A 6,459-nucleotide genomic window follows, 5' to 3' on the forward strand; every position below is an offset into this window, starting at 1 on the left:
ATCTTATTTTTTTGTGTGTGATATTTTCATATCACATATTACATGGGCAACATCTTTGGTTTGTTTCATCTTTGTGTTACGGGAATTTTGTTGTGTGTATATATTGTTATCCTCGTCTAGTATGTAGGTTTGTTTATTCTTTATTTTCACACTAAGTTAAGAGAAATTTCCCCCATTTACCCATTACTCACCAGTACCATCAGTTCAGTATACTAATATTAAACACAGCCCACCACTACGCCATACCGTGTTGTGATGAGACCTGAGGTCAGGTTAGCCTAGCCCTAATTATTGGCATAATGATTCATCTCTGATGATGATGATGCGTCCCTCACTCACACTGTCCGAAAACACACTGCACTCCAAGGACTGACACAGCCACACACACACAACACACACACACACACACACACACACACACACACACACACACACACACACACACACACACACACACACACACACACACACACACACACACACACACACACACACACACACACACATACACACACATACACACACACACACACACACACACACACACACACACACCAGCTTCTGAGTGACTTAAACATGGAGAAGAGAAGGCAATATGAACCTGAATATTGTGATAAAGATACTGGGTTCTGGGATCACGTTGTCTTGTGTGACGAAAATACGTTTTTACTTCTGACTGACGCTTCCAGAAATACTGGAGTGTGGCGGTTAACATACTCTCTCTCTCTCTCTCTCTCTCTCTCTCTCTCTCTCTCTCTCTCTCTCTCTCTCTCTCTCTCTCTCTCTCTCTCTCTCTCTCTCTCTCTCTCTCTCTCTCTCTCTCTCTGTATTAGACATTCCCACCGCACTGGTGCAGGTTTAGGTTATCAACTAAGAATATGATCAATTCTTTATCAATAACAGATTATTGCCCTGGCAGGTCAGGAGGCCAGGGTCGAGTGTGTCATAACATGGTAGAGGTTCAGAATAATCTTTTAGTAACTGTACATATCTTGTGGTATCCATTAGTATTTTGTCTACACGGATATCATGATAAACTTTAAATTCAGATAAATAATATAAAACATGTACATATACACGTGTAAATATATCTATATGCATGTAAATGAGGCAGATGAATGTGTTATGTACTTAAAAATGCTACTGAAAGCTAAAGATTCCGGTAAAAAACACAACGACTGTTGTGATAAATTTCTTTTTTTTTTTTTGTAATAAATGTGTATTGTGCTGCATTTTGTGGCCGTCACACAGCCAAGATCGTTCAGCCAAAATCCGTTAAGGTCTGGAAGAAGTAATGAAAGGCGTTGAGAATATATATTTATTAATGATTACAAAACACAGACTATGTTCTCCTCTTGGTGTCTAAAAGATGACCCAACACATTACGACTACTTTAAGATCAAAGTTTCTAGACATTTAACAAATTATTTCCTATTATGTTCCTTTTCTCTCAGCATCATTTTTCTGGTTTACTTCGAAGAACTGCCATGTACTACCTAATATGATCATTCACTATAGATGTTTCCTGAATGATCTTCAACAACGTGTTGTATAACTCTGTTGTTGACATTATTTCGTGTAATGGATCAAACATTACAAAGTTGTGTCCATCCCCACAGGTGTTACACGTCCAAAGTAGAGATAATTCCTAGATATGGCGTCTGTCTAACATGAATATATTATCTGTTAATATTTGTATAATGTTCCCCAGCTGGACGGTACTTAAGACTTTCGTATTAAAGTTGATCAGTTGTAAGTGATCAAGCATTACAAAGGTGTGTCCATTGCCACAGGTGCTACTGATCCCGGGTAAAGGTATTTCACCATCTTTGTATCTTTAACCTTTCTAGTTATAGATGTTTCATCCCTGATTCCAGCCTTACAATCGATTTTTTCCTCCTTATCTTTATCATATAATTAGTCAGTTGAAGTGCAGAACACGTTTTTCAGTCCAGCCACTTTACTGTGTTTCTCAAATGATACCACAGAAATGGTGTTACCGGACTCCAACTGTAAGTAGTTACACCTAGAGTGACAAGTCACCCTCGGCAAGGCAAGTAATGCACGAGTAACTGAATTTGTCTTGGCTGTGACTTGCCCTTCCATTATTCACATATATTAAAATGTGACAGTAAGAATCAAAAGCCAGAGGAGGAGGAGCAGTACACATTGCTCATGATGTTTATGTATTGGCTTTACATCTCGACTAATAATTACACCTACGTCTTTCTCCTTCCTTGATAGTTCTATTTCTGAATCTTATGATGATCCTCTAATTTGCCTGCTATGTGCACACAGTATATCATTTTGTATATACCTACAGTGAATATCACTGGCCATTGTACACTGTACAACGATACGCTGTTAATCTTTCTGCAGTCGTCTTGCGTCATCGTACCAGTTGATAATGTTGGCTGATTTTGCCATCGTGAAATTGCTTTTAGTAATCAATGTCTCTTATAGATATCAAATATCAGGAAAATCTATCAAACTCGTAAACACAATTTGACTGCATGTGCGAAAAATCGGATATAAGTTTCAAGGATTTTTCTGAAGAGAAGTATAGAACAAGACAGATCACATTTATTGTATCACATATCAGTTCACCAGATAAAGACACCATTATAACATATTGTGAAACTAATATATAGCATGATTCATGTACAAGGACCATCTTCTACACATGACCAATATTTCACAACCATCACAAAATGATTCACTGATAAAGCCAGTGTATGTAATGTCCTTCCTTTTCCTCAGCTCATTAGACATTTTCCGTGACCCAACCTATATGTTATTTGTCCCCTCATTTGTGACCTTGTAGTTGTTGTACGGTGGAGTAATGCTTGACTTGCTATACTGAGGGACAGACACACTGACACAAGCCATGTTGTAGTTGTTGTACGGTGGAGTAATGCTTGACTTGCTATACTGAGGGACAGACACACTGACACAAGCCATGTTGTAGTTGTTGTACGGTGGAGTAATGCTTGACTTGCTATACTGAGGGACAGACACACTGACACAAGCCATGTTGTAGTTGTTGTACGGTGGAGTAATGCTTGACTTGCTATACTGAGGGACAGACACACTGACACAAGCCATGTTGTAGTTGTTGTACGGTGGAGTAATGCTTGACTTGCTATAATGACACAAGCCACTGTTGGCTAAATTAAGAAAAAATGAAGAGAATTGTTTCTTGAAAGATTTATCAAATCTAAGGCGCTTACTCTAAGTCATTCATCCTTTTCTTCTTTTTAGGAGCCAATTACAAATTAAGACAACTAGTTTTCCATTACAAGAATTATAGAGCTCATATAATCAATTCAAAATTTACATAGTAGGTATACATTCTATTAAAATATGTTTAGATGAAATTCTGATTCTTTAATGTTCTTATCAGTTCAGACTATGAAAAAACTTTATAAGACAAATGAACCCAGATAAGAGTGTGTCATAAGACAAGACCCCTGCCCAGCTGGGACTTGGCCAAACATAAACAACCACTTTCTTATAGACGATTAGTCAAGGTTCTGGGTCGAGCACCAGGATCTATTGACTTCCGTCCGACATAATATATTTTCTCTGATCCTTCATCATCATCATCACCACACTCCCGGCACCCATCAATAAACCCTTCCCAAATTCCTCACTTCCTTATAAACTCGTCCCTGTAGTCAACAATTAAGAAACCTAAACCGACCAAAAAGCATTACGTTGTTCAACAATGTAAACCCCAGCTAGGGTGAGCCTTAGATTACCATAGAATACAGATGGCAAAAGTTTATTTTCCCTGTGGATTTCTACTGAAAATACGTGAGATATTATATCTATACAGATTATCTTATACGATAACGAATAAAATCCCATAACTTTTCTGGAGCACAGGGTACAGAAATGTATGTAACGTGAAACCGGTAGAATTAACATATCTAACATAAAGATTTCTATTTTGCAGATAACATAAATGTTTTACATGTAGAAATCAGTAATATCTTCAACAACCTAAACATAATACCATCAAATTTTATATTACAAGTTTCTTATCCGGGTTTTACGCATTAAAACGATATTGCCTACAGAAAAGTCATGTAGTTATTATCAGCACAAGGTTTAGAAGGTCTTAAACAAGTTATGAGTTTATATTCTTCAAAACTTTAGTAAGATCTATTAAGTATACTTTGAAAAATAGACTTGACTTTTTAGAGAAAACTTATATATATATATATATATATATATATATATATATATATATATATATATATATATATATATATATATATATATATATATATATATATATATATCTTTCTTTCTTTCTTTCAACTATTCGCCATTTCCCGCGATAGCGAGGTAGCGTTGAGAACAGAGGACTGGGCCTTTGAGGGAATACCCTCACCTGGCCCAACTCTCTGTTCCTTCTTTTGGAAAATTAAAAAAATATATATATACATATATATATATATATATATTTTTTTTTTTTTCATACTATTCGCCATTTCCCGCGATAGCGAGGTAGCGTTAAGAACAGAGGACTGGGCCTTTGAGGGAATATCCTCACCTGGCCCTCTTCTCTGTTCCTTCTTTTGGAAAAAAAAAAAAAAAAAAAAAAAAAAAGAGAGGGGAGGATTTCCAGCCCCCCGCTCCCTTCCCTTTTAGTCGCCTTCTATGACACGCAGGGAATACGTGGGAAGTATTCTTTCTCCCCTATCCCCTATATATATATATATATATATATATATATGTCCACAAGACACAAAAATGCAGTTTGATAAACTAACGTTCATTAAATGACAAATAAAGAATATGATATGTGAATTTCAACAATACTATTGATATTATAAAACCACATATGGCATACGCCAATTTTTCAAATCATCAAAAGTAATAAGAGATGAAGCAGTCCGGAGGTAACTTGTGGAAGACAGAGTAGAGTGGCTAGGCTCAGAAGCATGTTCTCCACTTCAACTGACTAATGATATGTTAAGACAACACAAACCACATACATCCATTGTGAGGATAGAATCAGGGATGAAACATCTATAACTAGAAAGGTTAAAGATACAAAGATGGTGAAATACCTTTACCCGGGATCAGTAGCACCTGTGGCAATGGACACACCTTTGTAATGCTTGATCACTTACAACTGATCAACTTTAATACGAAAGTCTTAGGTATTGTCCCTCAGGAAAACTTTTTATAAATATTTATAAAACACATATATATGTTAGATATACACTATCTCTAGAATATATCTTTACCTGGGACGTGTGACACCTGTGTGGATAGACACAACTTTGTAATGCATGATCCATTACACGAAATGAACTTCACTAACGAAGAGTTATACAACGCGTCGTTGGAGAACATTAATCAAATACATATACAGAATTTTTATGTTAGATAAAAGACATTCTTGGTAGTAAACATAAGAAATGATGACGAAAGATCAGGGACGTAGATGTAGATATTTTGTTCAAAGATAGAATACTCCTGCCTTAAGCTAACTCCTTGTATTGCATTTTCACTTAGATACCCACATGATAATGCGTTCTGTTCTTTAAAATCAAATTCTTATGTTTCTAACATGTTTTTATTATATCTTATATAATTTTAAGGATTCAGGCTTAAAGATCTTGGTTCTGAACAACCATTATAATGCAACATAATACATATCTATCATAAACTAATAATCTATCACAATAACCATTATGTTTGTACCAGATTCTTTAAGTCCTCAGTCACGTTTGTTAATATATAAGAGATTTTTCCGCCACTGACAAGTGGCTCCGTGGTGTAGTGGTTAGCACATCTGCCTCATAAACAGTTGGTCCGGGTTCGATTCCCGGCGGGGCCTTTGTTTTCAGTATTTTTTTGTGATCGTAAATACTCGTAGGTAGGCTCTCTCTCTCTCTCTCTCTCTCTCTCTCTCTCTCTCTCTCTCTCTCTCTCTCTCTCTCTCTCTCTCTCTCTCTCTCTCTCTCTCTCTCTCTCTCTCTCTCTCAGCCGACAGGCAAGTTGAAGAAATCTGGAATTCATCCTTTAGAAATCTGGTATACGAAGAGAGGCTATAATGATTGGATCTCTTCTCCCTTAAGACACGTTGACTTCGCAGCGACTTAATCCGTGTTCAAAATTCTGAATAAGTTCAATAAAGTAAACCTCGAGCATCTTTTCGAAATACAAGAAAATGCGGTTACCAGGACAAATGGAATAAAACTCAAAGCTAAATAATGTAGTACGGACGTGGGATAAAGTTTCTTTTCCTATAGGTGTGGTTTAACACTGGAATAAGTTACCGTCAGACGTAGTGAATGCTAAAACCATAAATACTTTCAAAAGTCGTTTAGAAAAATATCTTATAAAGTCAGGTATACTTTGAGGAAAATGCCAGAAATAAACGGATAAACGACAGCGATAACGGGGTTAATAGAAGGGTAATGTGCAGAATAAAGTTAT

The 6,459-nt window shown here is 36.4% G+C and overlaps 1 non-coding gene across 1 annotated transcript; it reads left to right on the top strand.

Annotated features, from left to right (window-relative positions):
• Positions 1-5,785: 5,785 nt before the first annotated feature.
• TRNAM-CAU (transfer RNA methionine (anticodon CAU)) lies at positions 5,786-5,857 on the top strand. Its single transcript has one exon. It is a non-coding gene; the product is annotated as a tRNA-Met (tRNA).
• The last annotated feature ends 602 nt before the right edge of the window (positions 5,858-6,459 follow it).

Source organism: Panulirus ornatus, chromosome 9 (genome assembly GCF_036320965.1).
Source record: "Panulirus ornatus isolate Po-2019 chromosome 9, ASM3632096v1, whole genome shotgun sequence".
Lineage (NCBI taxonomy): Eukaryota > Metazoa > Arthropoda > Malacostraca > Decapoda > Palinuridae > Panulirus > Panulirus ornatus.